General features: G+C 40.2%; 1 protein-coding gene and 1 long non-coding RNA gene across 4 annotated transcripts in view; both read left to right on the forward strand.

Moving 5' to 3' along the window:
- GMDS (GDP-mannose 4,6-dehydratase) overlaps window positions 1–26,306 on the forward strand; it is a 409,857-nt gene that overhangs the window by 261,038 nt on the left and 122,513 nt on the right. The window lies entirely within an intron of this gene.
- The window catches only part of LOC308189350, a 117,512-nt gene that overhangs the window by 75,700 nt on the left and 15,506 nt on the right, over window positions 1–26,306 (forward strand). The window contains exon 2 of the long non-coding RNA XR_013946313.1: window positions 1–26,306. This exon is cut by the window's left edge and continues 19,212 nt beyond it; it is cut by the window's right edge and continues 15,506 nt beyond it. This is a non-coding gene — a long non-coding RNA (uncharacterized lncRNA).

Consider the following 26,306-nt stretch of genomic DNA (forward strand, 5'->3'; position numbering starts at 1 on the left):
AATGTTTCAGTGCATGTCCGTCTTGTTCTTATTTTAAAAATAATTATGTAATTTTAGAATTGCTTGTTTCCTTCTGTCAGGATGTCAATCCTGCAATCCATAACACTTCAATCTCTCTATTTGAATTGTCTGTATTTTGTTAAGATTCCTATTTATCACAGACCTTCCTTGCGTACCACTCCTCTTTGTTGTTTCAGGGTGCTTAATTCCTCTGCAGAGGTGGAATGGAGAGCCTGTCAGCTGAGTTTGGGTCCTTACCATTGCTGGGAACAGGTTTGGGACTTTGAGACAGCAGATGCCCTAAACTGCCCATAGCAGCACTATGTTTCCAGAGGAGTTCAGCTAGGACTCTGAATCTATACTCATCAGCCAGATTTCTGTGCTCTGCCCTGCTCTCTCGTCCTGGTCCTGGCACCACAACGGCTGGGAAGGTTGGAAAGTTCTTACTAAAGACATGAAGTTGAAATAGGAAGGAAATGCAAAGAGTCAGAGAGAGACAGTTTGTTTTAAACTGAGAGGTAGGAGCAAGATTCAGCGCACAGAAAGACATTTAGCTTCCGAAGCATTCTTCTGGAAACCTGCATCAGCCCTGTGCTTGAAGGAAGACCAGCAGAGTAACCGACGTGAAGTGCCAATGCTTTCCTAGCCAGAGGGGAAATAGAGAGAGGTGAACCAAAACAGTCAGCAAAAGTTTTCTGTGCAAGTCAGTTTATATATACATTAAAGAAACATCAGACCAGGGATATATCAGGTTAAAATTCCAGCTGGTCTACAGATGGAGCAAGGAGGATTAGAGAAATGTGCCATCACAGAGGATTACAAGGAAATATTGAGAGTAATTAGTATGAAAATACTGAACTTTCAACAGTGTATTAACTATTCATAGGCACTGCCATGCTGGCTCAAACCAGAACTTCATCTTGCTAAACACCCTGTCACTGTGATTGGCCAATAATAAAAGCTTGGGAAAAGCATATAGAAACAAGGGGGGATTACAAGCAATCCTTCCCAGCTTCCACAATGAGTAAGGTGTTCAACACCTGTGAATTTTTCAGGGCCTGATTTTGTTTCAGCACTTACGTATGGAATTATATTTCTAAATCTCTGTGAGATTACTTGAAAACATTGACATAATTGTTTGTAGGCAAGATCTTGGAAGATTATCTGACTGGGTCAGATAAGATATTCTATTTCTCGGAGTGATATGGCAGTAGAGCTGAAAGTAGATGTAGTACACAACTTGGAGAACATGGCACACACACAACAATTGCTGAATATGAGCTATTCTTTTTTTGAACAGTCATGACCACCATAGAGCACCCTAAGCTCTTCTGCAGTTCAGTGAACCACAGAATGGTATGATTCAATCTTAACTCTCCCCAGTCCTACATTGCCTCAAAAGCAGTATTTTCTTGTCAATAAAACATTCCTGCCTCTACTAGTGTGTTTAAAGTAGAATCTCAGCATGCTTTATTATTCGGCTTTTTTAAGTGGGTGGGAGTTAGATCTGGCTTCACATTAAATTTCCGTTAGATTTGGGCAAGACAGGCTTGTTTGAAATTTGGAATTGCTTGGACAGCAGAAGTAAGAATTAATCCTGAATTTGTAGCTGGAGAAGTGAGCATGTTGAGGGCACAGGAAAAGCTTTTTTCCATTTGTGGTTCCCTATTTTTCTGTGAAAATTTAGTGCTTTAAATGTGTAATTTGGCATTTTGTGATGACGACTTCTGATTTTCAGATGTCATTAAATGACTTAATTCCTGAATGAATCGAATGTGTATGTGGAATATTAATGTGTTGCTATTGGCTCGTCAGGTCTTGTCAGGCAGATATATTTCTGCTTTGACCCATTAAATTTTGTAGTACTATTGGAGGTCTTACCTTTATTAGTACATTCCAAAAATTAATCAGACAAGTAATGCTAATTAACAGATATTTGTAGATAGTTAATGTATCTGCACAGTTATACTTCCATATTTATAAAACCAAAATAGTTTCTTTTTTCTCAGAAGTGTGTAAATTTACACAGGGTTTGGTGGTTTGCCTTTTTCCCCCAAAGAGACATGCAGCAGATGCTACCACGTTTGTTTCATTCCATCTTTATTGTTATATTCCTTTAATAATTAAAAGGTCATTCCTGGGTAGCAGTTTGCAGCATACTTTTCTGCTTTCAGTCTTTTGGATTCCTTCTTAAGAGTACAGGTTAACAAAAATACATGTGAGTGCATGGGTAACTTTCATAAAGCAGGTGTATCAGGAACATAATCATTTGTGCTTTCGTTTCAAGAAATTTACAGTTTAATTACAACACTCTCAGCTCTCTTGGGGAAAAAAAAAAAAACTTGAGAAAAGACAAAAAAGGCTTTGTAATCCTGTGCTGTGTTCAGGGTTTAGATCTCACCTTGTAAAAGTTTTTATTGCAGTCTCCTCCTCCACTTGTGCCATGAAACAGTGAATCACTCCTCCTTGTCTCTAAGTACAACTGCAGCTCTCATGTTTTATCCTGACACCTCCTAGATGAGCTTTCCATACCAGGGAAAGGGAGGACATTTGATGCTTCTAATATTATTCTGACGCCTCCCCTTCTCCGAGGAGTCAACCTTGCTGGCTGCGTTGGCTGTGAATCCCAGCATGAGACCCCATTCAGGGTGATTAATGTACGCAGGGGCTCAAACCACCCCTCGGCTCCTTCCAGTGCATTCGTTCTTGTGGCATAACGTTTCGTGTGTTCAGCTGTAGGATGACCTGGGCAGAGGCCCAGTGGCGCCGATAATTTTCCGTCCTTTGTATGAGTATCCAGAGAAACCAGTCCAAAGCGACTGCTGGTGGCCTCCCTCATTGCTGCTAATGATCTTCAGTAGCTGAAGACTTCCTTCCTTGTGTGGCCGTAACACCTTGCTGTGTGAGTGTGCAGTCCTGATCATGGCTCTGAAGGCCAAAAATGCTAGCTCTTCTTCCTTAGAAAATAACTCCTCTCGTCTTTTGGTTTTACTTGGTTTGGTTTTTTTTACCCACATATAATGTTTTTCCAGATTATTTTTTTCTCAGGAGCTCATCAAACGGTTCTATTACAGAAGCTATTCAGCAGGTTTTACATTAGCTTTCCCTTCGGTGCTCTACTGTGTTTGACTTTGGCTAAATACAAAAATCTAATTTAGCAAAGTCCTTTTTTTCCCCCTCCTTCCTTTTAGTACTTATATGAGAGCCAATACTACAGTTAAAACATTGCCTTTTAATAACCTGCTTGTTTTAAGAAAATATACTGACTTTCACTTGAACAAGAACATTTCTGTAATAACATAATAGTCAGCTCAAATAATGTGGACACAATTGTGCCCATAGGATGGGATACATTACTGAGAGAGATTTCCCCTGTTACTTTGCACGTGGCTGTTTCAAATTACCTTAATAACAGGGCAATGCACACAATAAGAAGCACACAATAAGAAATGCACAATAAGAAGGTATCTTATCCAAAGCAAATAATGGCTGCGTGCTCCTCAGAAGCTGCAAAAGAGGCAAACGTATAATGGTGTGTAGGACAAAGCATGAGGGAATAGCTTGTAACCTAAAAGACCAGCTAAGTTTAGACAAGGTTTGTATTTAAAGATAAGCATTTTTGAAGCACCCTTGTAGAGATGAAAGCTGTAGAAAAGGTTTTGTTCATGTTTTAAGGTTTCTTCCTACTTCCCTGGTCTGTAGAAGGTAGTTGCAAACAGTAAGTCCTGGATCTTCATCTAGCTGATTTGTGGAAGCTAGAAGAAGTGCCGGGCCTGAACGTCTCCATGAAGATCACAGTTAGTCTTGAAAACTCACTGATGCAGCATCCTTCCCAAGAAGCACCTGAGAGCTGCCCCCTCAAATTTAGGCCAGTGAGGCCTGTGCGGTTCTTGGCTGCAGAGCCCGGGTTGTGCCAGGGGACGTGGTGCCCTCACTGAACAGCCAGAAAGCCTTCTCGGTGCCCGCAGCCGTCTCTGGTCCCTTTCCCTGAGTGTGGTTTCAATCCCTGCAGGAAACTATCGAAGTTTTTGAGATGATCTATCTGAAGTGATGAGATCAATGGCAAGTCCCTTGGTTTCCTTACCCTGTTAGGAGGTAGAGAGATAAACTGAGACAGTATCGGAAAACACAATATATATCATTCATGAACACAAACTCATTCCCAAATATGAGAGAAAGAGTGCCTTAGGTTTCCTGTTTTCCGTCGCTGCTATACCCTCTTTTCATCTCAGTAAAGGTGGACTCTTCTTTGCCTAAAAGCAGCTCTAAAGGTGGCTGACGTTATACATAAAATAATTTCTTAGGATTTTTTTCCTGGGTCAGGCCCAGGCAGCTTCACTGGAAAACTGAAAAGTGTTGCTCTATTTCCAGCCGGGTATTTGCGTGTAGTTCTGAACTCAGCGTAGTTCAGAATCCCTCAGTCTCTCTTAAGTTTCATAGGGTTACCTCAAATCAAACTACAGACATTGAACATTCCCAGGAAAGCAAAAAACTGCCTGTATTTCCCTTTCCCAAGGAGAAGCTCCCCTGAGCTACAATCTGTGGCCCGGAGAGCCCATGGGAGCACTCTGCATGCAGGCCTTTCATGTAGAGCCAGATGCTCGCAGCCCTTTAGCAAGCAAGTGGCCTTTGATTTTACTAGGAATATTGTGACTTGGCATGATCAGCTCCAGAGAGCACAACTCGTATTTAGGAAATAGAAGGAGGTACGCCATAAAATACCGCAAAAAGGCTTGTGCTGAAAATTAGCTTAAACTGTTTACTACTGGGAGGTGGAAGGAGGAATAGCAGATGAAGTATCAGATGCAGGGTCCTTATCTCTGATACCAGTAAAGCTTTTCTCACTCCAGTTGATAGGATTAGAACTGAAACTTCAGTGTCTTTTTTTTTTTTTTTTTAATTTTCTCTTCAAGGATGATGAAAGTAATATAGGTAGTGCATCACATCCCTACACTGGATTTAGATATTCGAAAAGTAAAGTAAAAGATGAAAAATTAGGCAAATATATACAGTTTGAAATGCAAGAAGACACAGGTATTAACTTCTTACCTGTTAAACCTTTCTGTCTTGAAAAGACAGACTTTTGCAGACTTCCTGCAAATTTTGAAGAACTACAGGAAACTTTATAGAGATTTCGTTTTTCTATGAGGACAAGCCTGTTATTTGGAGCAACAAAAGTGGTCCAATGTGCGCAGTTAATGCAAAAATAAAGACCTGTTAATAAGCATACAGTCTTCAAAACCCAAAAGACCTCTGTTCTGCTCAGCTAACTGAAATTTGGTCCTGCATCTATAGCTGAACAGATAGAAAAAATTATTCTCTAAATTGAAGGTAGCCTGTTGAACACTGAGAAAACATCAAGCTAGCACTTTTCTACTTTTGCAGTTTTACTGCTAAGCTAGCAAATGAGTTCTAAAATTATTGCTTATTCAAAAAGAAACACGTCATCCCAAAATGCCCTATGAGAACTTATCAAGCTTTAAGTGATAAAAGATTAGCTCATCTTTAGGAAAAGAAGGGAGATTTCTGTGGATAGAAGAAAATCCATAACAAAGAAATAGTGTTGGTCCCAGGCTGCTTTGTATGTTATGGCTGAAATGAAAGACATTTCCAGTAATTTCTGTATTTTCCTGAGTCAATGGGATAATTCTCTGATTTTTTTGATGGTCCAGGTCTGACATTTTAGGCCACTGTGGCTATCAATTTCAACAAAATTATATCCAGCTTAATGAGCAGTTGCTGTGAGATGGCACATCCTAGTGAATCAAGGTTTTGTCTCCTAATTTATAGAAATTCCAATTAATAAATATGTGTTTACAGTAACTTTTTACTGTTATTCTCTGTACGTTGATGCACCAAACTTGCAAACATTTATACATGTGAAGTAGTTCATGCTGGAGTTCTTGGGATTATTCACAGTCATCAAAGTATTATTTGCAGGATCAAGGCCTTTGCTGACATTTTCTAACAGCATTTTGTATTCTGTTTTATATTCTCATCCTTGTATCTTTGTCTTTGCGATGTTTTAAAATATTTCAGCTACCTCCAGTGTAGGCTTCTCCCTTAGAAAATGTGTGTAAGGAAAATATGATTTTTTTTTCCTTTGTGCTTTTTTACTTACTGGTAAAATGGGATCCTCTTGCCCAACTGAACCTGCAACTCTGAGGCAGTAAATATTTGAACCCGATGATATATGACAAAGTTTTAATATAATTTTTAAATGTTTTTTTCCACTTTTCAATAATTTAAGTATTTTAATTAAAAGCTTTCAAAAACTGGCACACTGCTAGTAGCATGTAATTTAGTAAACATTTGCATATAAAGAAGTGTTCTTTAATTAAGTGCTTTAAGAATAAATTAACAGTTGTGTTTCTTAAGAAAATAAAGACATAAAAATGTTCCTGGGTATGACTGTAATACAGCAGATCCAAGTGATGAATAGTTAAAGGTGCATATGATTAAAAGACAAAGCAATAAAACATTTCCAGAAACATGTGCGATTTTATCACTGCCAGAAAAGTAAAAGTTTTTTTTTCTGAATTCCGTTAGTAGCTAGAAATACTCTGTCTGTTTCAGCTTCAATAGGCGAAGTTTTCCCTTACATCTGTATTCCTGTAGGGGTTTTGAGTGCCTTAGTGAGTTTTAAACTCCTGTGATGAATGAAATATGGAATCGGACTGTTCAGTTCCTTAGAAGCTAATGGCTGGCATTGTTGTTGTTGTATCAATTAAAAAGAACAAGCAAGGAAGAAGTAGGTTTTGGAACAGTCTGTTTTATGGTAGTTCTTGCAGCCGAACAGAAATCTGAGAACAAGACTTGAAGGAAAACAAAGAGCTTTACAGTATTTATTTTTTTCTTTTCAGGAAAACACACAGAAGCTAATTTTAGCTTCTTGATCAAATTGACCCAGTCTTTAACCCTGGCAAACGTTACCACAACACACTTCCAATAGACAATAGTTTGCATACCAGCATCGCACTGGAAACAGATGTGCGTGCAGGACTGGCTTTTTTGGGAGCCTCTCTGAGAATTCCACTACAGTGAAAGCCTGAGAGTGCTTTCTTCCTAATTGGGTTATAAAACTGGGTCTTCTTTCAAACCCAGACTGTGATCTTTTCAGCGTCGCTTGCGCTCTTTAAAAATTTATTATGTCACAGCAATGTTTTGACCAGACTTTCAAAATATCATTCACTTGGAGAAAAGTTGCTGGCATGAAGCTTGATTATTATCTTGGAAAAAAAAAAAAATTGTTAACAGCTGGGCTATTCATGGGCAATGGTTGCACAGTTTATATATCAAAATGTTTGGAATGTGAACAATTACCTCTTTTACTTTCTTACAAAGTCTCTTATAGTTTATAAAGTCTGGGTTTTGTTGTTTGTTATCAAAAATATATAGTTCATTCCCTGCTGCATCTTCTCCGTGCCCCCCTTTTCTCCCTCTGCTGCCCCATCCATTTTCCTAGCCTGATCACTGAAGTTTCTACTACTACAGCTGCTGTTACCAACCCCATCACAGTCATCTCTTATGTACTGCATTCTCACAGTGGGTAAATTTTGCCTCTATTGGGGGCAATGTAATATTGGTAGTCCCTTGGGATATGTATTTTTGAACAACGGGGCTGTGCTTAAAAAGGATTCTCCTATTCAGATTTTTTATTCTTCTGTAAATTGTGAACTTATTAATTTTCAAAGTATTTAGTATAGATTTTTTTTACTGCAAAGCCTGAATAATCCTTAAACTCTAGGACACAGTTGAGAGATGGGCTGCATCTTGGACATGGAGATAATGTTTTTGAGATCACTATTCTTGTCAATAGGCTTTCTTTCTTGCTTTCTTTCTTTCTTTCTCTCTCTCTCTCTCTTTCTCTCTTTCTCTTTCTTTCTCTTTCTTTTTCTCTTTCTCTCTCTCTCTTTCTTTCTTTCTTTCTCTCTTTCTCTCTTTCTCTTTCTCTCTTTCTTTCTCTCTCTCTCTCTTTCTTTCTTTCTCTCTCTCTCTCTCTTTCTTTCTTTCTTTTTCCCTAAGTAGTACTGGGAACCCGTTCCTGGATCAGGATTTAATTATTTGAACTGTTAAACACTACAGAAGTATAAACTCACTCCAGAAAGTTTACAAGCAAGAAGTAAAAATACAAGTAGATGCAGACAGACAATAAAAGGAGGACACAGGGACATAACAGCAGTTACAGGACTACCATCAACAGTATTTGTAACATATCTGCAAAGAATAGTAATAAGGCAGTTTTTTAGATAGTTACAAAGAGCACTTTTCATCCACTGAGACCTAAGTGGAAGGAAATAAAGGTTCATAATTTCACAATGTTCAATAATTTCAATAAAGGTTCAATAATTTCATCTGAACAGACTTTCTTCTTCCATTGCTTGTTGATAAGATGAAGATCAAGAGTCTTACATTTTTATTTGTACAACCTCTGTGCATATCTCTGCCCCGGCTCATGCAGAGTATTTAAAATTTAAATTCTTAAATAACAGGTACTTTTTCTTCCTAACTCTGTTGAATGTTGTGTAGAATAGCACATATACATATGTATGAAGATGTCTTATTTTTAAGGTCATTAATATCTACTACAAGTATTAATGGATCATGTGACATGAGAACATTAAGCCTGGACTTTGGGGCACAAAGGGAGGATTTTCTCTTCCACTTTTAGTTTTGTTAGTATCAACAGAACAAGAAAAAGTACATACATTGAATTTAGCTATTAATTCAATATGAACCCAGTTTGCAAATAATGTTGAAAGAATTAAAATTGCATGTTTGCATTATGCATGGAATATTTGCTAGAAGTAACTGATATAGCTCTACCTTGGGTGTTGATGGCGAAACTCATAACCAGTAAGGCTGCACAGGATACAATACCTGGAGCGGAGGCAGTCAGAGAATGCTTTCTTAGGCAAAGCCACATTTTGGGAAAAGCAATACAATTTGGACCACTTTGATCAGCTGATAGTGATAGTGTGTTCTGCTTCTCTCTCTCATATGTTAATTTAGTAATTTCACAGACTATTTGCCTGTGAAGTTGTGTCCTTGTCTATATTTGAGAATTAGTCTGTTTTACAAGACAGGAGAATGTGGCATTGAGTGTAAGCAGTATTTAAAACATAACATTGATCCAGCAATGCACTGATTAGAATCCAAAAATGTGCACAAACTTCAGAGGTTATCACATTTATGAAAGCACTGTAGAACAGTCATTTGATGCAGGAAAGCCCTGAGAACTGGCAGAAATGAAATGCTACATCTAGACAGACAAATGATGGTATTTGCCAGTACCTCTTTGTTCATCTCTGCAGTAAAGGGTGGCTGCAGTTTATCACTAAATTTGATCAGCAGTTAATTTCCGTTCGCAAGGTATACCTATGCCTGTTTTTAGCTTTAAGGGAAAGAATGCTAGATATAGGCATTTAGTCATCCCCATCCTTCCAGCATTTCTTTAAAAGTCAGTCAGGCTTGCATCAGAGAATTGGCATGTTAGTGTTGTCTTACGTTTGGAATGCGTGATAGCGACATTTTTATTCAGCCTATTAAGGGTACATTGGTGAGCGTGAAGGCAGATTCTGACTTGGAGTCAGACGCCCTGAGAAGGGGGAAGTGTTTGGTATGCTGCCTTTCTTCCAGCTTTACTGCAGGCATTACTTTAAACCTCTTTACTTGTGCCTTCTCTACAGCCTGATGTACGTTCATGCAAGCATTTGTTACCTTCACAGTGAACATCTTCCACTGCGTCTGTGTAGGACAAATGTCCTTCATCACTCGGTGCCAGGCTCGAACCTCTGGCTTGCTGTAAAAGGCTGGAAGCATCCCCTGGCCGGGCACGTAATCCCCTTCAGACACAAAGCTGACAGCACAGCTGAGAAGGAATGTCGATGAGGTGTGCCTGCTGGTGCTATTGGTAAATGCTGGCTCAGAGGGCCTTAATCCCAAACCGAGCAGAAAAATTTATGCATTTTGCCCCACTACAAGTAAAGTGCCTGCAGTGAACTTCCATTTGTAATTACTGTGTTTGTTCTAGATGTTTCAATTACAGGTGTCAGGAGTAAACTTCTCTGTGAAGCTCGTTGCCTATTGCAGGGACTTCAGCCTGTACTCAAGGAGCGTTACCCCAATGCAGCTATTTTGTGTTGAACTCAGAAGTGAAATGTCTTGTGGAATATTTAATTACTGTAACTTTGGAAATGAAATGACAAAAATGATTGCTTTAAGGAAGGACATGAAAATTAGCAACTTATTTTTTCATCCCTGGCAAGTGCAATGGCAGCTTGGCTCAGGTGACTGGAATAACAAGTCATTAGCCTAGGTAGGGGAGTCTTCCTTTTGTCAAGCTGTGCAGCGTATTTTGTGGTGAAAGAGGAGAAAACATATCTTTATTTTTAAGCTGCTTTGGCTCAAAGTATTATGTATTGCAAAAAAGCGGATTGTTCAGCCCATCTCTCTCTGAAGAAATCCAGACCTATTTGAACTAAGCAGAGAAGTGTATTCCAGATGATTGATTTAGGAGACTGGCTTCGATCTTAATCATAACTATTAATATTATCATTACTACTTGTCGAGGAAATACTGAAAAGAATGTGTGAACCCTTAGTGGATAATGAACTTGTAAGTCGTATTTTTGATCCAAGTAGCACCACAATTACACCAGAAGAGTAACTTTTGCTAGGAATGGCTGACATGTAGTCATCGTGACAACAAATAGCTCGTGGTTTCTGCAGCACTGAGCATCCTTGTGGCTGTGTTGCTAAACCCTGAAGCTTTTGTACAGTGGTCTCTTGGCCAGCTTGGTCATCTGATTCACGAGGCTTGGCTGGCTCAGAGGCCCAGGTAGCCAGCTGCTGCATTTGCAGTGGTAAAGATCAGGGCAAATGCAGGTGAAGGCAGTCTGTGTGCTTCTAATTTGGGGCAATGCAGAGTTTACTCATTTCTCATGGGGTAGCTTACCCCTTTTCTATTTACAACAACATCTGGGCTTGTACTTAAATGCCTGTCTGAAGACTTACTTGAATCGGAGCCAGGGCAGGTCATGCTGGAATGGTTTTCTCACGTGAACAATACTAGTTACTTATTTATTTATTTTCATTAATTGCAATTTCTCACTATGGTTCTGAAATTTGCAGTGCAACTTGTATAAGTAGGGGTCTGGAAATAACACTGAATATTTACGTGTTTAGAGAAGATACTTTTTGGCAGAGAATTCTTTAGAAGGAAGTACCGTCTACGTCTGCTGTGAGTTTAGATAGACTAAGATCAATTCCAGCTTGTTAAGTAAGTTACAGGAAATTAAAAATAAATAAATAAAAATTGTAACAAGCATGAATAGTGCTGATTTTCCAGTATTTTCTGTCATGATGGTATAAAAGTTTTCCCATTAGACTGCCAAAATAACTTACAAGTTAAATGCTTGCCTGATTTCATTTGAAAAATTTTGCGTTAATATATGAAAATGACCTGAGTTTAATGTTACTAAAGAAAAGCAATCAAATTTGCTATATGTGAAGACTTTTTATCCATATAAGCAAGGGGGAAAAATTCCAAGTACAAGGTAATTTTTTCTAGTTATAGGTCTTTAAGTCAAATATTAAAAAATAAAAAATAAAAAGGCAGTATTTCTGGCCATCTTCATGAAAAAGGCAAGCAGTGCATTCTTTTTTTTTTCTGTGAGAGGAAAACATGGCAACTGCTGGACTTGAGGATACTTCTGGGCTCTGATCCTTCAGACAGTGAATTCAAAGGATAATATGACTCATGTGACATTATTCCTGAGCATAAAATTACTCACATATGAAAGTAATGGAATGTGTTTGAAGTTTTGGGCCAACGTTTTGGTCACTCAGCAGGTGGTTAACTTGTAACCTGGAAAATCTTTGTTGGTGGTGGATGTTTGGACAAGGGAATAATTATTAAAGATAGTAGAAAGGCCTGCACATCGCATGAAGCGGCCAGTGACTTAGCAGTGGTGTGCACGGGGAGGGAAAGGTGCTGTGCATAACCAAACAGTGCCAAACACTCAAAGGCAAGGACCAGGATGACTTCCTTGTCCCACAGTGTGCAAACAGGCCTGTGTGCTTGCTGGCACCATTTGCCGGGTTAAGTCCTGCTTAAATGAAAAATAACCTGGCACCGCATATGCCTTTTATGTCTCTTTTGTAAATCTCACCACTGCAAGGGAGTTATGAGGTGATTTCTGCTCGTTTGGAGTGAACAAGGCTCGTTGGGGATGAAATCATCCCCATCGGTTTCAACTGGAAGTGTGAGCAAGTCTGTCGTTTAGCAAAAGGTGTGAATCCTTCTGGCCTGGACTCTTCACCTTGCCTCAGTGGCAGGCGAGGCTGACGGTGGCACCTTCCTTCCCTGCTCTCTGGCCCCAGGTCTCACCTTCTAATGCAGCCAGAGCAGCAGGAACCAACCTGAATCCACACTGCTGGTGTCAGGACAAAGCTCGCCCTTGCCAGAGCAGAGTCATAGGTAACAAAGCGCGGATGCAGCACATCTCTTCAAGCCTGTGCCTCTCTCCTCTGGTCCATGCACCAGCTGTTCCATTTTGGTCCTTGCTTTAGGCACAGGGTGAATGAACTCCTGTTTTAGAAACAATTTAAGTAGAAGCAGATTTGGGCATAAATCTTCTCTTGAAATATTTGCTTTAATATCAGCTGAATTTCTGCCGAGTGATGAATATTAGTGTTCTACTAAATGTACATGCAAACAGCTTGAGTACACGCGTAGACATTCCTACATCTCTGTTTCAAGCTGTGGGGAAGTATCTCCAAAGCAGTCCCGCTCATTTGTTATTCTAAGATTTCATTCCATAACACACCTTTTAGGAATTTGGATTCGAGGAGTTTGGCTCTGCTTCTCCTGTGTCTCTTTCCATCCTGTGCGCTTTTCTGCCAGAGCGTTTTCTGAGAAAGAAGTCTGGAGAAAAAAAAAAAGAAAAAAAAAAAACGAAAAAAAAAACGAAAAAAACAGCAGTCTGAGTGAAGCGCAAGGTGCAGTGTGAGCAGTGACCAAGTAAGCACATACACCTGCAGCCCTTAAAATTAGGTGCTCATCTTCTGATGTCTTTGTGCCTTCTCATGTGGGTAGGGATGACTGGGGGTCCATCTAATGTAACGCCAGCACACAAGGTACACTTACGCCCATGCGGAGGGTCATACCAGTGCTGAGCTGGTGCTGTTCCAGCAAAGCATTTAAGCACAAGAACAGTCTGCTGACTTCAAAGGACCAACGGGAGGCCTTAAAGAGAAGGGCAAGCACAAATGCTTTGCTGGGCCCTAAATAGGTGGAGGGGGACGATGTTGCTAAACAGGTTTAGAGCTGCACAACTCACGCTGCCACGGTGGTCTTATTTAAAATAGTGTAAGACGTCGTGCAGATTTAGAAAAAGGCTCCTTGAGCCAGCCATTGGAGCTTCCCGTCCTCGGTGGAGACAGCTGTGTTTGATTGATGGGTGCCCCCCCTTCCCTTCGCACCACGTATGCACGGCGAGGGTGTGAGATTTCCCCAGTTATTCTTGCTCTGAGGTTGAAGCCGATGTGCTGCCTTGCTTCCTTCAAAGAGAAAAATGTCCATTTCTTTGCTCTGAAAAAATTCAATTGCTGGGACAACAGGTCCTCTAATTCTTCTTGCAATTTATCATCTGTCTGTTCCTCTGACTGCATGGCCTGTGGCCTGCAAAGGGAAAGTGATGACAAGGCCAGCTGGCAGTAAGCACTCATTGCAGTTTAGCCCAGGTGGCCACAGTGCTTAATGGACAAGTCAGCTCACAAGACGCATTGCTGGTGGTGAGGACTTCTGATTTCATTTTTGCCTGTTCAGTCAGCTTTAGACTTCAGCTAATTGTCTGGTTAATGCACAGTTTTCTGCTCTGTCGTAAGACCTTTTGCCAAAAAGCAAATTAACATGAAGAAGAGGAAATGTGGGGTGCCTCCAGAAAGCCAAAGCTGTTGGCTCCTCATACGAAACTGTGATGAGCAGACATTAGCTGAAGCTGGATACAGCTCCCTCCCTGCTGAACAGTGGATTGGGCCGTGAATCAGAGGAATCAAGCATCCTTCTCAACGGGACACACGTGTCCCGGAGGGGCTGGCTTCAGTCTTCACACAGATGCATGAGCCCTCTTTTCCAGGCTACTACCAGATGTCTTCTGATAGCTATAGGAAATGCGAACTCCCAGTCAGTACTTGGTGATTTTTTTTTCCCCGGGTTTGCTTCTCCCTCCTGACAAATCCAGAAGCTTAATTTTTGAAAGGAAAAGGACAAATAAAAGAGAAACTGAACTTAATTGATTTGCTGTCCTTCGGATTTTCCTCTGCTACAAAAAATTAACAAACAGAAAAATAGTTCTTCGGCAGAGATAAACCTGCTCTTTGGCCTCCTCAAGCTCAAATAAGAGTTTGTTTTGATAAACTGATTGATGAAGCAAATTCTGCATTCAGTACTTCTCGCCTTTATCCTGCCACTGTGTCCATGCAGACTGATCCGTGGGCCCACAGGGACTACTGTTGTGAGGACTCCACCTTTGCAGATGTCACCAGAAGGAGATCTTCATTGCTTTTTTAAAATCAATTAGAAGCAGCTGTGAGAAGAACTAATCATTTTCTCCCTCAAAATGACAATAACCAGCAGTACCAGGTTAAGAGGAAAATCACATTTTTAAACATTTCTATTAATTTAAGGCAGCCTTAGTACTTCCAAAACAGTTCTAATATGCAAATATTCTGGCATATTTCTAAACCCAAAAAACTTGCTGGGGAATTGGAGATGGAAAATCTGTTGTCTGAAACAGCGTTCTAGGTGTTTCATCCTTTAAAGTTTGGTGGCAGTCCTTTGCATGAGGGCTTTCCCGAACAGACAAGCATATTTGAAAAAGAACGGGTGGGGGAAGTAAATGCAGGTTGCCAGTATAGACAGATTATTCAAAAAAAGAGAGGACAAAATGGGTTGGATGAATAAAATTAGTGGTTCTTTCTCACTGGACTCCATATCTTTCACCAGAGAACTAGTTACAAATCTATGTTATCTTTGCCTGGTAAAGCACTGTGCACAGAGACTGACTTCATTGGTAGACAGCTGAGTCCTCAGAGGAAAGCTTAATGCAGTGGTGTCTAGACCAGTGATATGTTATGACTCATGCATGCACAGCCTATAACCAATTCCACGCTGTCTTCCTGAGTCTGCAAACTGCCTGAAGCTATAGCTCAAAAAGACCTATAGATATATGTATGTACATGTGTGTGTCTTTCATATGGGACTTGTTATACAACTGCTGATTTTTTTAATCATTTATTATTTATTGTATTCCAAATATTTTAGATGATGGGAGATGGTTAATGAGGGCTAAGCTATCAGGAAAGCAGAGGAAGAAGTAGAAAGATAACGGGGTGGAAAAGCCTTGACAAAACCAAACAAAGAATGAAGCTGGAGAAATAAAAGGGAAAAAGATCTCAGTGGGAGCAGCGATGGAAGTAGACTGAAGGTGGTACATATCCAGGTCAACGTAATTTTAAAATTTTAAAAACATAATTTTAAAAAAGCGACCATCTTGACAGAAAAACTTTGATATTTCTGGTCTAGACCATTCCCCAACATTTCAACAAACAAACAAACAAAAAGTCCTTCAGAAAATAATTGTCAGTGAAGTCCTTAGTAGGACAATCAGCAAGTTAGCATTCTTCCAAAAGGATAATAGGACTCAGCTATGTAGAGCAATAAAATGGCATCAAGCATTCAGGCTTACGTCAGAGCGCAATGTGGGTTCTGCCATAGCTGGAGAGAAAAGCAGCAAGCTAATAAAAGCAATGTGCATTTGCATACAAGGGAAACCAAGCCACCGAACTGACTGGTGGGGCAGCCAGGCCATACTCCCAAGGGAACAGCAGCTTAACCAACAGCTGTTTGCTCAAACAGCAAACATGTGGAATCTTCTGGTGATGGATTTATTCAAATCCAGGTGGCCAGAAGCCAGTAATATGAAAAAGGAACAGGCTAAAAAATATATTTATAGCTATTTACTGGCCCAGTAGATTACAATTCTCATGAATGAGAGAGATGTCAGTTAGCAAGCTCTACAAGGTCCTGATTTTTCAAGGTCTTACAGTGACAGGACACAATTCCTTCAGACATGGAAAAAATGTTAGTTGACTAGGAGATGGCAAAATTCATTCTTCAGAAATGCCCTTGAATCATGCTGCTGCCCTTGACTCAGTTGGGATTCATGACATTTGAGTAAGCATAGGAAATATCCCAGCTCACACCAGATCTTTAGCCAGTTTTTTTTTCCTTATAATAAATCTATCGTACTTTCTCCATGAACTCCCTTGTCAGATAATCTCCAGCTTTCTAAGCTTCTTTAGATAACTGTTGTAGCTCACAGGGAATTCAAATGCTTGTGTGTCTACTTTTCAGATGAGACAAAGCTGATTTAGTTCCTCTACCACGTGCATATGGGCAAGAACAGTGGTTGATATTTGACTATTAAATGTTCTCTGTTTCTTTTTACGTTGAGGTAATACTTTGGAGCCTGTCTCCCAGACCAGGACCTCTGGTCTATAGGTACAACATGCACACAGCAGGATAAACTGTTCTCAGAAGATTAGATCTAAGAGACAACAGATGGAAACGGCAGCCAACAAAGAGTACATGATAACACTGGAACAGAACTGCTCAAATCCAAATAGACTGGCCATATCCCATTTTCATAGTTTGGAGTTCCACTATGCAAGTTTATAAGCAATAAAAGTCTCCTGAGAAGGGTTCCCATTTATTCTGCCATAAAGTTGGTTTATTCTCAATTAACAGGATAGAAAAATGACCACTGGAGAGTTCAGAGAGTTTTAATGGGGGCCTTCAGAATTAGGTAAAAGCTGTATTTCGTGAAGCAAACCAACATTTAATGACTCTTCATTTTCAGACAGACCACTCTGAGCCCTGCGTTAACTCGTGGTTTCCATCTGTTTGATGTATCTCTCTGTTGTCTCTTTCCTGAGATTGTAAAGTCCCAGAGGAAGAAGCTGCATTTTTAGTTGTGTGTTTGCACAGTGCTAAAAGCAGATTGGGATTCCTTTGTGTTAGGCACTACACAAAAAAATGTAGGAAGAGAGTGGATTTTGTCTCAAAGGACCTTCAATCTGTTATAGACAGGCCAGATAAAGGATGAAAGAGGGAATAGTTAGAAAAATACCAAAGGTCAACTCATGGCAGGGCTACACGTAGGACAAAGTCTCAGTCTGGTATTCTGCCACTGGTCTACATTGCTGTTGTTATTGCCCTGGGAGCACTTTTCCTGCACCATGTTAATTTATTGAGGGAAATGTTCACTGTTGTGAAGCATCTTGACCATATTTGTGAGAGTGAAAGTATAATTGTTTGAAACCTTCCAGGTGACGTATAGTTTGTGAGGAAGAGGTAGTACTGAAGTAGTTCAAGACCTAAAAGAAGGCTCTTGTGTAAACGTATTAGGTTGTTTTTCTTTCTTTTTTCTTTTTTTTTCCAAACTATAGTGCTTGGCTTGGTAACTTCTAGAGCTTCTCCCTAAAAACCTTACCTTGCTTCCTTCCTGTACCACCACTACAGCTGTGATGCCATTAGTCAAGGAAGGCTTTTGTTGTGAATGTGGTGGTGACAATATCTTCCAATCTTCTACCATGGTTTTTGTCCAAAGTATTGGCACATTTCTTAGTAGAGAGATGTTTATTAGTTACTGCCCCAGCAGCAGAATGTAACCCCCAAGATGTTCAGATGCATGTTCATTGCATATCTGGGGATGTGGAATCATTTGTCCAGGACTTGCAAGCTTCAGCCTGAGCAAAGACAGATTTAAAGCAGTCCAGACAGAGCAGACAAAACCTCTTTTTTGAACGTCTCCGTGAGAAGCATGGAACACAGCGTGGTTGCTGCTCTGGGCAGCTTTGCATTTCACTAAGCCAATTTAATATCTAGTGAGAACCAAATAAACCAGCCCGAGTGCTTGATACTACAAGTGACTGAGTGCCTCAGCCATTGAGGCAGAATCCCAGTCCTGTTGAACTTCATGGATATAAATAACCCTACCAACTGACATCTGGTCAGGTATGAGAGAGTGACCACAGGCTGAGGACTTTGTCTTGGGAGCTGAGAGGACGCTAGCCTGTGTAAAGTACCCAGAATTTCACAAGATTACATCCAGTGATGTAGTAGAACTGGTGTGCGGTATCCTCTGGATATTAATGTCACTCTAAGAGAATCAAATATGCAGTGAAGGAAAAGCCTCTCTGCCTGATTTCCGAATGCTAAAAGGAAATACTGTGAAGAGTCCTGCAAGTCTGTATTGGGCTGTTCCAATATATTTTTTCATACGCTGATTAAGTAAGTCAATGCATAGTACAAAAGCATCATTATGTGTGTCTTTAAGAAAAAAAAATCAATTCGTTTATTTAAAAAGAAATAAGGAATTTGTTTAATTTTCTGGGAACGTTGTCCAGTGAAACATTTATCTTCCCTATGGTCCAGTAAAATTATTGTAGAGATGCCAAAACTCATCTTGAAAAGTAAATAGAAAATCCTGCAACTTTGGCTCATCTAAATGAGAATGGCTATTCTATAGTGCTTTTCCAGGTTTAATTAATCTTACTTTGGACATTAAAGTTACTTGAAATTGAATCGATTTTAAGATTTTTATGTACTACCAGGCACAGTTAACTTATCTGTCTTCAGTGGAGAGGTCTATTAGTGTTTTTTCCATCAGCATAAACCACTTTTTGCTGTAGTTAATCCTTATCCGTCTATCTTTATGATTTCAGTATTGTTTCATGTAGTCCCACACTTTGCCCGAACTCTTAATTTACACATTTGGCTTGGCTGGGTCCCTTTCACCCTGCCTACAAATTTATCCCATGTCATCTCCTCATAGCAATTTATAACCTCTATAAAATGTCATGTAGAGTCACTTTTTATGTTTCTGAGTAATGGTTCGAAAGAATTGCACAGGGAATCAAAAATCTAATGAGTTGTACATTATTTTACTATTTATAACCAGAGAGCAGCCATTGACAATATTTGGCAATTTTACAGCTAAGAGCCCGGACTATTGTGCTTTTGAATGTAATTTATTAAGCAAATAAAACTCTTATTGGTAGCGGGCCCTGTTAAACCTGTGGCACTGCATGAGTTCCAGGCCCATACAGCTGTGGACATTTCATAGTACCTGCATACATCTTGCGTGTCTGGACACTAATATTTTACACTTACTTCATAGTTTTATTTATTCAATTGCTTTTATGCTCTTGATTGGGCTGTAAGCAGCCATTTATAGCAGAAACCATGGGTGGGGAGGGAGGGGGCAGCACAAGAAATAAAATGCATTTATTCTGGGAAGATTTAAATCCCTGTTTTATGAGGCATAGTATTTAGTAAGTCCAGGCAGTGGAGAAAATGTCCGAAATCTTAGTGGTTTACACTGGCCTAAAAATAATCTCAGAAAATAGCACTGAGGGGAAAAAAAAAAAAAGAGAGAGAGGGAGAGAGAGAAAAGAAAAAGACCAGTGCAAAATCACCCTGCGATAAGAGAGAATAAATTCAGGCCTGTTCCAGAACTGACTGTGGAAGCTTAATTCTTTTCTCTCCCTGACTAAATGCTCCTAATGAAGTTGTTTGACTCACTAGAAGGAAGCACTGTAGGGAATTAATATAACCTCATTGCATGAATCCGCAGTTGTGTGTGTAGGTAAATAAATTTGGCTTTATTTCTCTCACAGTGATTTGTATCTAACAGGAAAAGCTTTTCTGTTTGTTATTTTTTAATGCTTAAATGATTGTGGTTCTTGTTGCTCTCCTGACACATACGGATATAAATCAGGATTATTTCCTCTTCAATTAGTGAGATTACACCAGTATAAAACGAGTGTAACCAAGGCCCACCTGTATCATACATGTTAAAGAGGAGCAAGAGCAAAGGCTGTTCTGTTATTCATGTGGCTAACGTACTTGCCATTGATTAGATCTTGCTATTTGCATAATGCCTTAACCAATTAAAAGAACAAGGTGATGCGGTGCTTGCATAAACATTTGCTCTGGGAAATAAAAGCGGTTATTAAAAACCTTATCTCCTCAACGTCTGCCTTACTCTGCCGTAATTTAACAGAGGCTGAGGGACGACAAAGTGAGGGATATAAGAACAGCGTGGCCTGTGTTTGTCTGCGTTAAAATGGATCCTTTGCATTGCTGTGCACTGCTGGCTGTTGTTTAGCATCCATCGCCTTTCCGTTCTCCAGAGGCTGGCCCTGCATTAGAGAAGCAGAGGAGGGGCTGGCATAGGCCTCACGGTTTGTCGTGGCCTGTTTGCCTGCTGTTTTTCTGTCACCCACAATGACCAGTTGTTTGTGAGCTCCTCCACGTTCGGGAACCAGATTTTGGAATACTTTTTGTCATCGTTGCTGCTTTTAGTAGTACGTGCTTCGTGCTTCGGCATGCAGCTCTGCCTGGAGGCCGCGCAGCCTCGGGAAGCACGGCTTTGGAAACATGCACAGCATGGGGCACCCGGTGAGGGACTGCAAGTTTGTAATGCCATGCTCCCTCGTTTTGTGGCAGCTTTTGCCTTTACTTTCTGCCTTTCTGCCTCATCCCCACACACACCTTTGGGAAGGAAATAGTGCCTTAACCTGGTTCAGAAGGCACCAGCGGGTTGAAGAGTCTGTGAGAATGAGCAAGCCTTCTTCCCGCATTAGTATTAACCAGGATATCCTGTTCCTTGATCACTGCCTCAAGGATGAGGGACTTTATGTACGCTATACCTTGGTTCGTAGCTGAGAAAAGAAGAGGCTTCATCCATTTTAGGAATCTTGAAGGGGGTGGCCATGGCAGGGGGGAGGACAAGTTAATAGGAAACAGATTTAGAAAAATATTGTATCTGTCCTTCTGGGTGAATAAATCAGCGACCGAAACAGCTTGATAGCTGTAACCATAACCTACAATGCTCTGCAGAAATAAATATTCCCTTTAGGTCACTGTCTACATACCGTATCATATCTGTGCACTTGGCAACAAGTTCCTGCAGCGCACAGCAAACAGTTGTAAGAGTGCAGACGGGACGGCACAGCTCGGTGTGTTGAGCAAAAATAATTGGGAAAGTATCATTGCTGGATATTAGTAACGCATCACTTAGGTTTCACTGTGCTGTGTTTGTATGCTGTGTGCCTGGGATATAATTTGATTGCCTGTGCAAACATACAGTTAAGCCCTACCTGAAAGATCAGGTAGCCGTGCTTTCTTAAGTAGCCTGAGTAATTTCATACGTGGATCAATTCTCTTCTCAGCTACATTTGTTTCACTATTTACACCCATATAAGCAGCAGGAAAAGCTAGCTGTTATGATGTCCTCCACATTGCTAGCTTGAATTATTATTATTTTTTTTTCTACACCCAAATTTGTTCTCTCATCTCTGGGAAATATTTTCAAATTCATTTGAAAACAAAGCTGGCAAAGGTCTCTGGATTTTTTTTAATTGACTAGTTCCTGCATTTTTTCGATCCTACCCTGTAAAACAAAATACCTATACTTTGCATTTCACACCTAGCAAGCTGCTTTTCTTCTTCATTAACTTCTTCCCCTGCCAGCCCCCTCCACGTGTCTGAAGTGGGGCAGCCACTGTAGTACTGAACAACTGTGTTACCTCCAAGTTTTCATTTTTACTGACGTAAGAGTGCTAGAGAGGGGGAGTGTTGGCCATCGCCTCTGCAGTGTTTCTCTAATTATTGAACTAGTACCTCTAGGGTCTAGTAAAGCTTTGCACTGTTAGTTAGTAATAAAGTAACCAAACTACTACTTTTTTTTTTTTACTTTTTTCTTTTTTTGCCTTCTTTGGTACCTTCTGGCCTTCCTAAAGGGAGCCCCCACCTACTGCAGTAAATTGTAGCTGTAGCCTTGATAATACAGTGCTTGGACAATAAGGTCTCCAGGGGTGCTTACTGAAAGAGATTAAACTGTAATTAAACTGCCCTATGAGTAAGAAGGAAAGGGGAAAAAAAAGATTTGTGGTTTTCATAAAGCAGAGAAAAATACATTCACTGGTGTTTACAGCCCAGAGCCTTTTTTCCTTTTGCCGTTTTGACTACAAAACAATCTTATTTTTAGCTGAGCAGGGTTTGCAGCAGTGCCATATCAATCCCACAATCCTCCTCCTTGAAATAATTTTGCCGGGTTAGTCCCCAGTCAGCACTAACTGACTGCAAAGCAGGAAAGAACCATTTAACACACATGCATGGAAGTGGATGAAATTTACCATAAAAGTATGAATTTATGTAAGCAGTCTGCAGTCCTACATATATACATGTTTTTAAATGGGGCCTTAATTGACCACGCAGCTATATAATATCCTTTTGTTTAGGCTTAAAGTTGTGTTGGGTGGGTTTAGGGGCCGGGGGTTTTTTGTTGGTGGGTTTTTTGTTTTGTTTTGTTTTGTTTTTTCAGTTAACCCCTCCTCTTATCAGCTCAGCTATTAAATATTGTGGCTTTCCAGCTATCAGTCTCCGATCAGCACAGTTAGTGCATTTTACCTTCCAAGGAAGTGCACTTTGAGCCAGCTGGAGCACAAAAAATGTAGGAGCTGGAGAAAGTCATAATTGAAACAGGCGACTGCTCCAGTACAGACAGGAAATAAAAGGAAGACGGGGCCCTTCAATGGATTAAATTAGATGTTTCAAATTCAGACAGTATCAGGAAAAAAGAAGACTTATGCTAGAAAAAAAAGGTAACAGTAAGTTCATTCAGCTGAACACCCAACCCTCCCTTCTCCCCCCCCTCCTTAACATGTGTTTTTGCTGGAATCTTGCTCTGATGCTCTGAAGGGTAGAAACTACACAGACCCCTCTGCTTGCCAAACAACAGAGTAGCAGGTCCCTGTACTGATGTTATGCTATCCGTATTTTCTCCCCCTTCAGACAGTCTTGGGGTATTCTCTTTCTGTAAATTAAGCATGAAATTACATTGGGCTGAGGAAACAAGATTTCAGCTGCTCAGTAGTTAGAAAGAAAAGTATGCTGCACCTAAAGCAAAAATTTAAAATGTATGCATTTCCTGCGCATTAGTTTGAGATATGCCTATTACACCTCTCTATACCTAGTCGATGCTAGCGTCCATAGATTATAATGTAAATTTCTTACATTCAAGCTAGTTTCTTCTTGCTATACAGCCACCATCTAGTGTTGCTGACTTGCATGGCTTTATTGTGCCTGCAAAGATTTCTCCTTAGTCATTTGTGCGTGAATACGTACAGTATGTGATGACAAACTATGAAGACTACTATTCACTCAGAGTTTAGAATGGACATATTATTCCTGAGTGAGCTCCACACATGAGCTTTGTGGCCATTCCAAGCAAGCGCCACCAAAAATCCAGTGCGGTGCTATGCCATCAAGCAGTCAGTGAATCCGTGACGTACATTTTATGTATGTAGCTGGTTTTCTTTGATTTTTACCATTCATTAGCAAATTACTTGAGCTAATATTTGCACTCTTCATCCTTGATTTAAGATATTTCAAGTTTTAGAAGCATCTAGAAAGGCTTCAGGCAATGACCTAACATTAGAGCTGGACAAGATTTTTTAAATTCAAAATGTAACTTTCTTTTTGATGAAAAAGCACTTTTCAGATAGTAATCGAAAAGATGGCTTTCATATCAACAACTGAAGTTATTCCCTGGCAAACTGAAATCTTTACATTTTAAAAGATGAAGCAAAACACCCACCAAGGTGGGCCAGCATCTGTTACAGTCTGACCAATGGGATACATCTTGCTGTGCGCCTTCAAGCTTCCCAAACTTGGCACTTTGGGAAAAATGAAATCTTTGACTCAGAACAATTAGGGTTTACAAAGTGTATAAATTACATCAGGAATGCCTCTAATCACTCATTTACCTTTTAAAATGCCTCAAGGGTTTTGGATTAGAAGGGAACCATCGCAAAGATTAAGAAGTATCTTAGAAACGAATGGATATAGAGAAATGTATTTTTTCCCAGTGTTTGGGTTTTTTTTCTTCATCATAAAAAACAGTTTTGAGGCATGTGGTCTGTAAACAGAAAGCTTTTTCTTGGAACAGGACTTTCAAAAAGTGAAACAGGTACATGGAAGCCTGATAAGAAAGCTGGAAGAGTAGAAGAAAGAAACTAGATGAGCCATGAGATGAAGTAAACTCCCTAGCTGTACTATGTTTCTGTGTAGATTTTGGTTCTCACCAAATTTCTAGAGTTGATCCAAGGTGAAGAACTGATTTGAAATACTTTCTTCATTTGAGCTATGTAGGTTGTTCCCTCTTTCTGTCTTTTGTCAGCTTACATGCACGCTACCCTTTGTATATCCACACAAGAGCTAATCAGATCCCAGAAGAATCAAAGGACAAGCAGGTAAAATTTGATAGAATGGTGTTTTGCATTCTTACATGGTCAGGTGAGGAGGTGTTAGAAAAGTCTGAGTCAAAGAAATTATTTGGAATGAGGGATCAGTTGGTTAAATAAAGGTGTATCTGCACCTCAGTTTGCAAATTCCTTTGTCTGTCTTCTAGATCCCTAAAATATTATCATTTCTCAGGGTTTTGGGGTAACCTTATCAATGTTTTTACAACACTACAGCACAATTTTTGTGAGGAGTCTCTGATTGCAACTGGTTTTGTAGTTTGCCCAGATGTGAGGCAGGAAGGAAACAGATGAGTAACAAAAAGGTGTGTAACTAGACAGGACTAAAACTCACTTGTTAAGCTTAGGAGTTCTGGAAAGTTGCCTAGACATGGGAGAAAACCAGAATGTTTGGTTGAATTCTTGCTGCTGAACACTGGGGACAAAGAATACTCAAAGGTAGATGGTTTGGTTTCAGTGGGGTTTTTTGTTTGTTTGTTATATGTGAACAAAAATACATTATATATAATGTATATATGAGATAGATGGGAGATGAAAAAGGCCTTTTTTCAGCATTATTTTACCTAGATGTGATTCCATATACATGCATGCTTGTGTAATTATGTAATTCAAGAGACTTCTGTGTTATACATTTCCCTATCTGGCCATCTCTTATTTATCTCAAAAATATAGGACATCACACCATCTGCTTTTGCTGCTAAAATTAATCTCAGGAAGCATCCCTAAAATTGGACTTGAAAACATGTGACTGTGCTAAAGGATACCTCATGTTATGAAGATGCCTAAATAATCCTTGTTTACATTTTCGAACAGTAGTCATCCAGTGGAAGTATTTTCAAAATAGGTATTTCAGGAGACATTTCTGGTGCTTCAGCTCAAAACTGGCTCTTTACAGGAAAGGAGTACGGTGCCAGAAAGTAGGCTTCTGGGAAGTTATTATGGCAGAATCTGTGGAAAAAAAATGACATTTTCTCTTGATATTGTGAGCAAAACAGTTCTGTGGAGTGAGAGCCATGCTTGTGTGCTGTGAGATGTAGGAGATGTTTTCAGGGCTCTGCCAGGGCCCAGGGCACAGCAATAGATGTGTTTCTTCAGGCCCTTGAGACTCTGAAGAGAACCTCAGAACAAAACCATGCCAAAGCCAGGATTCCCGAGGACTTTGGGAGCACTTGTAGCTTTGTGTGGGCATAGCTAAGCTGGCTTCTTGGTAGGTCTTTGAGGAAGTGAAATGCTGCCTCTGAGGCAGCCCTGGTTTCAGCCACAGAGTATTTCCTTGAAGAGGCAGAACCTCAGTAGCTGTGTAGGTGTGAGAGCGGGGAATCAATACAAACATTTTTGCCTGGGAGTTGTTAATTGTGCTGTGGGGTAGTGGCATTTAAGTATTGTGCCAATGAGAATATTTACAGGTGTAGGCACGGGGTGCATCGCGACTAGCGCGGTCTCCAAGTCAATGGTAGGTCTAATGCCTGAATTCAGAGCTTCATCCCCATTGGGAGGAGGAATGCGAGCAAAACAGCAGGCCTGGTCAAAGCAGCGCTTGGTGGCTGCTTCCATTTGGGCCTGCAGATCATTCATTTGAAGAAATTCTCAGGCTCATCGCTTACTGATAGATAAGAGGTGTGACCTTCTGTGCTGTTGACAGACGGCTGACTGCAATGCAGCGATAAGGCCTTGTGATCGACGAGATGCGCAGCACCGGTCCACCGACAAGGAAAAGGTCTGGGTATAGCTCCCAAAGCTGCGGAACTGAACATGCTTAAGCACTGACAACATCCTCCATTTGTCCAATAGTCCTGCTACCTCTGAAAAATAAATTTGATTTCAGTCTGGTTTAAATGCTGACTTCCTTAAAAGATTAATCTGAGCTCACTCAACTGAGGGTGTTACTGGGATCCTGCTCTTTTTTTTTTT

Source organism: Anser brachyrhynchus (assembly GCF_964034855.1).
Source record: "Anser brachyrhynchus genome assembly, chromosome: 2".
Lineage (NCBI taxonomy): Eukaryota > Metazoa > Chordata > Aves > Anseriformes > Anatidae > Anser > Anser brachyrhynchus.